Source organism: Oncorhynchus mykiss, chromosome 15 (genome assembly GCF_013265735.2).
Source record: "Oncorhynchus mykiss isolate Arlee chromosome 15, USDA_OmykA_1.1, whole genome shotgun sequence".
NCBI lineage: Eukaryota > Metazoa > Chordata > Actinopteri > Salmoniformes > Salmonidae > Oncorhynchus > Oncorhynchus mykiss.
The window spans coordinates 62,423,930-62,435,079 of record NC_048579.1 but is presented as its reverse complement, the minus strand read 5'-3'; the positions used below and the strand labels follow the sequence as shown (position 1 = coordinate 62,435,079).

Here is an 11,150-nt window from a genome sequence, read left to right as displayed (position 1 = left end):
TAACTGTCTCTCACACACACACACACACCTGAAGGAGTGAGAGAGGAAAGAGCGGCCTGATGAGGACTCAGAGGTCAGAGTTGATTTCCCCAGTGTGTGATCAGTTAGGGAGAAAATAAGAAACAGAGAGAGAGGAGAGGAAAGAGAGGTAGGAGAGGAAAGAGAGGGAGTGGAAACGAGTGCAGAGGGTGGACAGAATCTAATTTCTCACCCACATTAAAGGGAAAAACCATCCATTTCAATCAGCAGTCAACAAGAGAGACGTACACACACTCCCACAAGTGTGTGTGTATGTGTGTCCGTGCATGTGTAGTCTATCCGTCAGTCCTTGTCGTGCTACACAAACGTACAGACGCTCAAATATTTGTCCAATTAGACCTTGACACAGACATGGGGAATCACACAGAGGTATCCTTCTCAAGAGGACCAGGAGGACACGTTATCTCCCGGGAGTCAAAACAAAAATGTGGCCTAATTAAGTACCTGTAGTAATTAGTAGCATTCTGTGTTTTCCCATGCAAAAGTGATTGCTTTTGATAAAAACACTTCTCTGCCTTTCCAATGAAAAGTTATTAGAAAAAAAATGTATACAGTACCTGTCAAAAGTTTGGACACAAACTGCTCCTTCCAGGGTTTTTCTTTAATCTTACAATGTTCTACATTTTAGAATAATAGTGAAGACATCAAATCATGGAATCATGTGTGCAAAGCTGTCATTAAGGCAAAGGGTGGCTACTTTGAAGAATCTAAAATATATTTGGATTTGTTTTAAACACTTCGTTGATTACTACATGATTCCATATGTGTTATTTGATAGTGCTGATGTCTTCACTATTATTCTACAATGTAGAAAATAGTCCAAATAAAGAAGAACCCTTGAATGAGTAGGTGTGTCCAAACCTTTGACTGGTCCTGTAGAGCTACCGTCCTGTAGGTTTTAACTCCAACCCTGGTCCTGTAGACCTACCGTCCTGTAGGTTTTAACTCCAACCCTGGTCCTGTAGAGCTACCGTCCTGTAGGTTTTTAACTCCAACCCTGGTCCTGTAGAGCTACCGTCCTGTAGGTTTTAACTCCAACCCTGGTCCTGTAGAGCTACCGTCCTGTAGGTTTTAACTCCAACCCTGGTCCTGTAGAGCTACAGTCCTGTAGGTTTTAACTCCAACCCTGGTCCTGTAGAGATACCGTCCTGTAGGTTTTAATTCCAACCCTGGTCCTGTAGAGCTACCGTCCTGTAGGTTTTAACTCCAACCCTGGTCCTGTAGAGCTACAGTCCTGTAGGTTTTAACTCCAACCCTGGTCCTGTAGAGCTACCGTCCTGTAGGTTTTAACTCCAACCCTGTTCCTGGAGAGCTACCGTCCTGTAGGTTTTAACTCCAACCCTGGTCCTGTAGAGCTACCGTCCTGAAGGTTTTAACTCCAACCCTGGTCCTGTAGAGCTACCGTCCTGTAGGTTTTAACTCCAACCCTGGTCCTGTAGAGCTACCGTTCTGTAGGTTTTAACTCCAACCCTGGTCCTGTAGAGCTACCGTCCTGTAGGTTTTAACTCCAACCCTGGTCCTGTAGAGCTACCGTCCTGTAGGTTTTAACTCCAACCCTGGTCCGGTAGAGCTACCGTCCTGTAGGTTTTAACTCCAACCCTGGTCCTGTAGAGCTACCGTCCTGTAGGTTTTAACTCCAACCCTGGTCCTGTAGAGCTACCGTCCTGTAGGTTTTAACTCCAACCCTGGTCCTGTAGAGCTACCCTCCTGTAGGTTTTAACTCCAACCCTGGTCCTGTAGAGCTACCGTCCTGTAGGTTTTAACTCCAACCCTGGTCCTGTAGAGCTACCGTCCTGTAGGTTTTAACTCCAACCCTGGTCCTGTAGAGCTACCGTCCTGTAGGTTTTAACTCCAACCCTGGTCCTGTAGAGCTACCGTCCTGTAGGTTTTAACTCCAACCCTGGTCCGGTAGAGCTACCGTCCTGTAGGTTTTAACTCCAACCCTGGTCCTGTAGAGCTACCGTCCTGTAGGTTTCAACTCCAACCCTGGTCCTGTAGAGCTACCGTCCTGTAGGTTTTAACTCCAACCCTGGTCCTGTAGAGCTACCGTCCTGTAGGTTTTTAACTCCAACCCTGGTCCTGTAGAGCTACCGTCCTGTAGGTTTTAACTCCAACCCTGGTCCTGTAGAGCTACCGTCCTGTAGGTTTTAACTCCAACCCTGGTCCTGTAGAGCTACAGTCCTGTAGGTTTTAACTCCAACCCTGGTCCTGTAGAGATACCGTCCTGTAGGTTTTAATTCCAACCCTGGTCCTGTAGAGCTACCGTCCTGTAGGTTTTAACTCCAACCCTGGTCCTGTAGAGCTACAGTCCTGTAGGTTTTAACTCCAACCCTGGTCCTGTAGAGCTACCGTCCTGTAGGTTTTAACTCCAACCCTGTTCCTGGAGAGCTACCGTCCTGTAGGTTTTAACTCCAACCCTGGTCCTGTAGAGCTACCGTCCTGAAGGTTTTAACTCCAACCCTGGTCCTGTAGAGCTACCGTCCTGTAGGTTTTAACTCCAACCCTGGTCCTGTAGAGCTACCGTTCTGTAGGTTTTAACTCCAACCCTGGTCCTGTAGAGCTACCGTCCTGTAGGTTTTAACTCCAACCCTGGTCCTGTAGAGCTACCGTCCTGTAGGTTTTAACTCCAACCCTGGTCCGGTAGAGCTACCGTCCTGTAGGTTTTAACTCCAACCCTGGTCCTGTAGAGCTACCGTCCTGTAGGTTTTAACTCCAACCCTGGTCCTGTAGAGCTACCGTCCTGTAGGTTTTAACTCCAACCCTGGTCCTGTAGAGCTACCCTCCTGTAGGTTTTAACTCCAACCCTGGTCCTGTAGAGCTACCGTCCTGTAGGTTTTAACTCCAACCCTGGTCCTGTAGAGCTACCGTCCTGTAGGTTTTAACTCCAACCCTGGTCCTGTAGAGCTACCGTCCTGTAGGTTTTAACTCCAACCCTGGTCCTGTAGAGCTACCGTCCTGTAGGTTTTAACTCCAACCCTGGTCCGGTAGAGCTACCGTCCTGTAGGTTTTAACTCCAACCCTGGTCCTGTAGAGCTACCGTCCTGTAGGTTTCAACTCCAACCCTGGTCCTGTAGAGCTACCGTCCTGTAGGTTTTAACTCCAACCCTGGTCCTGTAGAGCTACCCTCCTGTAGGTTTTTAACTCCAACCCTGGTCCTGTAGAGATACCGTCCTGTAGGTTTTAATTCCAACTCTAATCTAGAGCATATAATAATGAGCTGATTGATACCTGAATCAGGTCAGTTACAACTGGGGTTGGAGCGAAAACCAACAGGAGGGCAGCGCTCCATCAACAGGGTTGGAGAGCCATGTCCTAACGTACTACACAGGCTGACTGCAGGCATTTACTTAAAAAGTAGCGACAAATATATAACATCAAATCAAATTTTATTGGTCGCATACACATATTTAGCATTTGTTTTGCGGGTGTAGTGAAATGCTTATTGCTAAAATATAAACTCAGCAAATAAAGAAACGTCCTCTCACTGTCAACTGTTTATTTTCAGCAAACTTAACATGTGTAAATATTTGTATGAACATAACAAGAATCAACAACAGACATAAGCTGAACAAGTTCCACAGACATGTGACTAACAGAAGTTGAATAATGTGTCCCTGAACAAAGGGGGGTCAAAATAAAAAAGTAACAGTCAGTATCTGGTGTGGCCACCAGCTGCATTAAGTACTGCAGTGCAGCTCCTCCTCACAAATTATTTTTGAAAGACAGGGTCCTGAAAAAGGGGCGTTTCTTTTTTTTCTGAGTTTATATTGAAATGTATAAAAAAATATATAAGAAATTGTTTCAATAGTATTGACGGTATAGAAAAACTCACATCTGGACATCGAAGCCAGTTCCACTGCGTTTTTTCTAATCAGGGACTGATGTAGAACAGGGACACCAGGTAGGTGCAATTAATTAATCAGATTGAACAGAAAACCAGTAGGTTCTGGACCTCGTATGGTAAGTGTTGAATACACCTGGTACATACAGTATACCATCCAAACCTATCTGGGAGGAAGAAAGTGTTTGTATGAGAAGATAGGTAGAGAGACAGAGATAAAGAGACAGAGCGACAGAGAGAGAGAGGGGAGGGGGCGATCGGAGGGATAAATATAAACAGATATGGTATTTTCTATTTTCTTGTAGAGTAAATAAGCCTGTCAGCACTGATGATTGACGTGAGGGTGTGTGTGTGTCACAAAGACAGTGAGGGAGGGAGGGAGTTGATGGGAGATGTAGCGAGAGGTAGAGGAAGAGCGGGCTATATAAGATTGCTGTATCTCTCAGAGAGGAGAGGGAGGAAGAAAGTGTTTGTATGAGAGAGAGAAGGTAGGTAGAGAGAGAGAGAAAGGGGGAGACAGAGAGAGACAGCAAGACAGAGATAGATAGAGAAATAGAAAGAAGGAGAGAGATCAAGAGAGAGAGAGGCGATCAGAGGTATAAATATAGAACGATATGGTATTTTCCTGTAGAGTAAATAAGCCTGTCAGCACTGATGATTGGTGAGAGGGTGTGTGTGTTGCAAAGACAGTCTGTGTGTTAGCAGCACAGACAGACCGGTCTGTGTTAATAGGCCAGACCAGCTGTACAGCTAGTTAATGCAGGCATGCAGTACAGCAGGGTTCCCCAACTGGCGGCCAGCAGGCCGAATTTGGCCGCGTGTGATTTTATTTGCCCCCCGTCCCGCACCCTAAGATTTTTGAGCAAAATAAAACTTGTTAAACATAAGTCTGTAAAAAGACCAGCAAATCAGCTCATAGTGATTGTAATTTAGGAAATATATTTCAAAGTATTCTCACGCATTATAGGTAGATATGTGATTGTATACAAATATAATCAAGTTTTGAAATGATTATGTTTTAGTCAAATATTATATCTGTTTGGGCTTCTTGCAGTCTACAAATGATTTATAATTATGTTCCGGCCCCCCGACCATCCACTCAAGAAAAAATATGCCCGCGGCTGAATCTAGTGGATGATCCCTGCTGTACAGTATGTACTGGTGGGATGTTATCCTGGGGCTATATAGGGTGTGTGTGTATGTACAGTATGTACTGGTGGGATATTATCCTGGGGCTATATAGGGTGTGTGTGTGTACAGTATGTACTGGTGGGATGTTATCCTGGGGCTATATAGGGTGTGTGTGTGTACAGTATGTACTGATGGGATGTTATCCTGGGGCTATATAGGGTGTGTGTGTGTACAGTATGTACTGATGGGATATTATCCTGGGGCTATATAGGGTGTGTGTGTATGTACAGTATGTACTGGTGGGATATTATCCTGGGGCTATATAGGGTGTGTGTGTGTACAGTATGTACTGGTGGGATGTTATCCTGGGGCTATATAGGGTGTGTGTGTGTACAGTATGTACTGGTGGGATGTTATCCTGGGGCTATATAGGGTGTGTGTGTGTACAGTATGTACTGGTGGGATATTATCCTGGGGCTATATAGGGTGTGTGTGTGTACAGTATGTACTGGTGGGATGTTATCCTGGGGCTATATAGGGTGTGTGTGTGTGTACAGTATGTACTGGTGGGATATTATCCTGGGGCTATATAGGGTGTGTATGTATGTACAGTATGTACTGGTGGGATGTTATCCTGGGGCTATATAGGGTGTGTGTGTGTACAGTATGTACTGGTGGGATATTATCCTGGGGCTATATAGGGTGTGTATGTATGTACAGTATGTACTGGTGGGATATTATCCTGGGGCTATATAGGGTGTGTGTGTGTACAGTATGTACTGGTGGGATGTTATCCTGGGGCTATATAGGGTGTGTGTGTGTGTACAGTATGTACTGGTGGGATATTATCCCGGGGCTATATAGGGTGTGTATGTATGTACAGTATGTACTGGTGGGATATTATCCTGGGGCTATATAGGGTGTGTGTGTGTACAGTATGTACTGGTGGGATGTTATCCTGGGGCTATATAGGGTGTGTGTGTGTACAGTATGTACTGGTGGGATATTATCCTGGGGCTATATAGGGTGTGTGTGTGTACAGTATGTACTGATGGGATATTATCCTGGGGCTATATAGGGTGTGTGTGTGTGTACAGTATGTACTGATGGGATATTATCCTGGGGCTATATAGGGTGTGTGTGTGTACAGTATGTACTGGTGGGATATTATCCTGGGGCTATATAGGGTGTGTGTGTGTACAGTATGTACTGGTGGGATGTTATCCTGGGGCTATATAGGGTGTGTGTGTGTGTACAGTATGTACTGGTGGGATATTATCCTGGGGCTATATAGGGTGTGTATGTATGTACAGTATGTACTGGTGGGATGTTATCCTGGGGCTATATAGGGTGTGTGTGTGTACAGTATGTACTGGTGGGATATTATCCTGGGGCTATATAGGGTGTGTATGTATGTACAGTATGTACTGGTGGGATATTATCCTGGGGCTATATAGGGTGTGTGTGTGTACAGTATGTACTGGTGGGATGTTATCCTGGGGCTATATAGGGTGTGTGTGTGTACAGTATGTACTGGTGGGATATTATCCCGGGGCTATATAGGGTGTGTATGTATGTACAGTATGTACTGGTGGGATATTATCCTGGGGCTATATAGGGTGTGTGTGTGTACAGTATGTACTGGTGGGATGTTATCCTGGGGCTATATAGGGTGTGTGTGTGTACAGTATGTACTGGTGGGATATTATCCTGGGGCTATATAGGGTGTGTGTGTGTACAGTATGTACTGATGGGATATTATCCTGGGGCTATATAGGGTGTGTGTGTGTGTACAGTATGTACTGATGGGATATTATCCTGGGGCTATATAGGGTGTGTGTGTGTACAGTATGTACTGGTGGGATATTATCCTGGGGCTATATAGGGTGTGTGTGTGTACAGTATGTACTGGTGGGATATTATCCTGGGGCTATATAGGGTGTGTGTGTGTGTACAGTATGTACTGATGGGATATTATCCTGGGGCTATATAGGGTGTGTATGTATGTACAGTATGTACTGGTGGGATATTATCCTGGGGCTATATAGGGTGTGTGTGTGTGTACAGTATGTACTGGTGGGATATTATCCTGGGGCTATATAGGGTGTGTGTGTGTACAGTATGTACTGGTGGGATATTATCCTGGGGCTATATAGGGTGTGTGTGTGTGTACAGTATGTACTGATGGGATATTATCCTGGGGCTATATAGGGTGTGTGTGTGTACAGTATGTACTGATGGGATATTATCCTGGGGCTATATAGGGTGTGTGTGTGTGTACAGTATGTACTGATGGGATATTATCCTGGGGCTATATAGGGTGTGTGTGTATGTACAGTATGTGTGTGTTTGGGTTTATGCACGTGTTTGTGTGTGTAGCTGTACAGCTCACATGCTCCCAATGCCATACCCCATTAACCAATTACAGTTAAGCTCCCACTATCATGTCGCAGAATGCACCAATTACAGGTCTGCCTCTCAACGCTACATCTCATACAGGATTGTCCTTTAGTGTCGAATGTGCAACAAAACAACATGCTACTTTGAAACAGCTATAGTGTACACACACACAGAGAATAGGCTTGAGAACCTCCAACCGGACAGGAGGAGATTGGGAGCACAGATACTTCACACCCAGGGAAAGAGCATCCAAACTGGGCTTCCAGAGAGCAAAATCCCCTCTCTCTGGAACTATCCTAACACAGCTTGACACGACACAGCAAAACAAAAGCTTGCACCACAACTGGGCACCTGACAAAACGCACACGCACACACACACGCACTCTTTTCTCTGTCTTTATCGGTGTCCACACTTGAACTTTAACATATGAAAGTTCTCAGATCTGAAAGAGTGTTTACGAACATGAAATCATGTGCAATTCTAACAGCCCATAATTTGGAGGGGGTGATTCTAGTCATTTGATGTTCAGCTGTCTGTGGATCAATAGGCCCAGAACTTTCACAACTTTCAGCTCGATAGCACTATCAGAGCAATCTAAAACCATTTCAGAGATATGCTACCTTGCCCTACTGATACCGCACCAGAGCAATCTAAAACCATTTCAGAGATGTGCTATCTTGCCCTAGTGATACCGCACCAGAGCAATCTAAAACCATTTCAGAGATGTGCTATTATCTTGGCCTTTTTCATATCACAGATTAGTGGTTCTCAGACAGATTTGGAAGTTTTCTTGTGAGTCACCTAGTAAACAAAACATGTTTCAAGCCAGGATCTGCCACTGAAGGAATAAGCCTTGAGCTAAAAGTTTGCAGACTTCATCCCAACAATTTTGATGTTTAAAAAAAAATTATTGAACAATTGCTGGAGACCCACAGGGTGTGTACGGTTTTGTTCCAGCCTTGCACTAATTAACAACAACTTTTTCAACCAGCTGACTGTCATAAATCCTTCAACTCCGATCCAAGTATACCTTAGGTACTTCAAGGTTGAGTTGATATTTCTTGCTCAGTAGAAGCATTGTTATTAGCACAGTAATATTGTATAGGCTGTGTTCAAACCTAGTCTGCCCTCTTGATATGAAAAGCATATTGTACCATCTGTCTCCTACCGTTTGGTCTCATGATAATTTGACTGTGTTCAGCCTTGCCATACTGATAATAATATCCATCTTGGTAGTATTCCACAACCCCAGCCTCTGACTCTAGAGAGATATGGTGTTGACTCTGTATGCATGAACACAGGTGGTTGGTCAATTATATGTGAATATTCATGAGCAGTTCACCACTCCTCTTTAATGATTCAAACAAAATGGCTGCCAACAAGTGGCGGGGAAAATCTCAGCGCGTGGGAGGGAGGGAGGAGTGAAAGTGTGTGTGTGTGTGTGTGTAACATGTGTGTATGCCTCACAATTCCTCCCACACCCCACCCCTCCTTGCCCATACTCAATGGGGCGTGACTGTTCTAATGGCAGAGCCTGGAGAGTTAGTTGTGCTTCTTATTTCGTGTTGTCGTTGGTTAGTCTGAGCACAATTACCCAAATGTCACCTCCAGAGCTTCATCACGGGGGGAAATGGACTGGAACAGAACGACATCTTGGCTTTAGCCTTAGGGAAAGAAGGGATGGAGGATAAAGGAGGGGGGAGCAGAGAGGAGTGGAAGCATTGGATCGGAGGAAGGGAGGAGTAGATGCTGTGGGAGGGTCAATTGAAAGTGAAAGTTTGTGTGTGTCAAGAAGTATTTTCTGGTGTGTATGTGTGTGCACGCCTGTCTGCGTATATTTGGTGAGTGTGTGTGTGTGTGTGTGTGTGTGTGTGTGTGTGTGGCTGCAGTAGCCCATGTGTTTACCCTTGGAGTCGATAGCCATTACCGCTAACCACTTAGCGGTGATAGCTAGCCGTCGGTCTCCTGCCCTGTACGTGATTGCAGGCCTCGAAGCCTCATCGTCACTATATTAAGACACCCTGCTTTCAAAAGACCCATAATATCCCTGTCTGTGGGCTCCTTTATACGCTGTTAGATTATACACTATATAAGAGTCCCTTACTATTCTAGCTGTTTGCTAAATGTAACTGCATGGAAACAGATTGCCACTGTGCTGTGTCTTCCCCCCATTGACGTTTCCTGTTGTGCTGAAGAGGTTTCATTATGCAGTATGTGTAGCCTATGTGCTTCTGCAGCACACACAGAGACACAGTGGCTGTGAACGAGTCATTTGAGGTGATCTTACACTGTGAGAGAGAGAGAGAGAGAGAGAGAGAGAGAGAGAGAGAGAGAGAGAGAGAGAGAGAGAGAGAGAGAGAGAGAGAGAGAGAGAGAGAGAGAGAGAGAGAGAGAGAGAGAGAGAGAGAGAGATTGAAGAGCACATTTAAGTAGACACACTGACAGGGGAAACTGCAAGGCTAAGACATAATGCATACTGTGAGACAGCATAGTTATTTTTGGTGGATGCTACTGACTTAGTCATCATCTCTGAGGACAAGTTAGTAGTCCCTATGTCATCCCTAAGTCGTCCTTAAGTCCCTATGCTCCAGCCAGGTAGGTCTGCAGTAGCAGACAGTAAAGGAGGTCGATTTGAGATGTAAAAAGTATTCTCTGTTCATTAAGACCACAGAGGTTTAGAGCCTCCTTAGATATGCTGCTGCTTCTGCCAGCTAACTACAGCATAGGACAGGTATCTGTCCTTTAAAACTGCTGCTGCTTGTTGCGCTGCCAGCTAACTATACAGCATAGGACAGGTATCTTTCCTTTAAAACTGCTGCTGCTTGTTGCGCTGCCAGCTAACTACAGCATAGGACAGGTATCTGTCCTTTAAAACTGCTGCTGCTTGTTGCGCTGCCAGCTAACTATACAGCATAGGACAGGTATCTTTCCTTTAAAACTGCTGCTGCTTGTTGCGCTGCCAGCTAACTATACAGCATAGGACAGGTATCTTTCCTTTAAAACTGCTGTTGCTTGTTGCGCTGCCAGCTAACTATACAGCATAGGACAGGTATCTTTCCTTTAAAACTGCTGCTGCTTGTTGCGCTGCCAGCTAACTATACAGCATAGGACAGGTATCTGTCCTTTAAAACTGCTGCTGCTTGTTGCGCTGCCAGCTAACTATACAGCATAGGACAGGTATCTTTCCTTTAAAACTGCTGCTGCTTGTTGCGCTGCCAGCTAACTATACAGCATAGGACAGGTATCTTTCCTTTAAAACTGCTGTTGCTTGTTGCGCTGCCAGCTAACTATACAGCATAGGACAGCATGTGACTGGGCTGGGGTTGAATACTGAGAACCAGATTACTGAGATTTACTGAGATTTCCTTCCCAAACTCCACTCCCTTTTTCCAGGATAAATAACTGCGAGAAACCGGTATATTATAATACATTATTTTTATGAACAGCATGACATGAAATGGAACTATTAAATGATATGCAATGTCTAAATCTAGCTTCTCAACAGCCTTCGCTCTGCTATCTGCATGATCAATCATCAACGCTCAGGGTGGGGACAGACAGCGCATCTCAGTACGGAGCGCAGTTTACAATGCCTGTTTCATCTCATCATGGTAACTTTTTATCTTGTGACGGATAGGCCTACATTTCCTGCAACAGTCTATGCTACAGTAATATAAAGACTGAATGCGTGTCTAATTTACAAATCTCCATCTGGATTTCGGGGTCACCTTATTATTT

At 44.9% G+C, this 11,150-nt stretch overlaps 1 protein-coding gene across 4 annotated transcripts in view; it reads right to left on the bottom strand.

Annotated features, from left to right (window-relative positions):
- LOC110490567 (ankyrin repeat and sterile alpha motif domain-containing protein 1B) overlaps nt 1-11,150 on the bottom strand; it is a 358,461-nt gene that overhangs the window by 154,653 nt on the left and 192,658 nt on the right. The window lies entirely within an intron of this gene.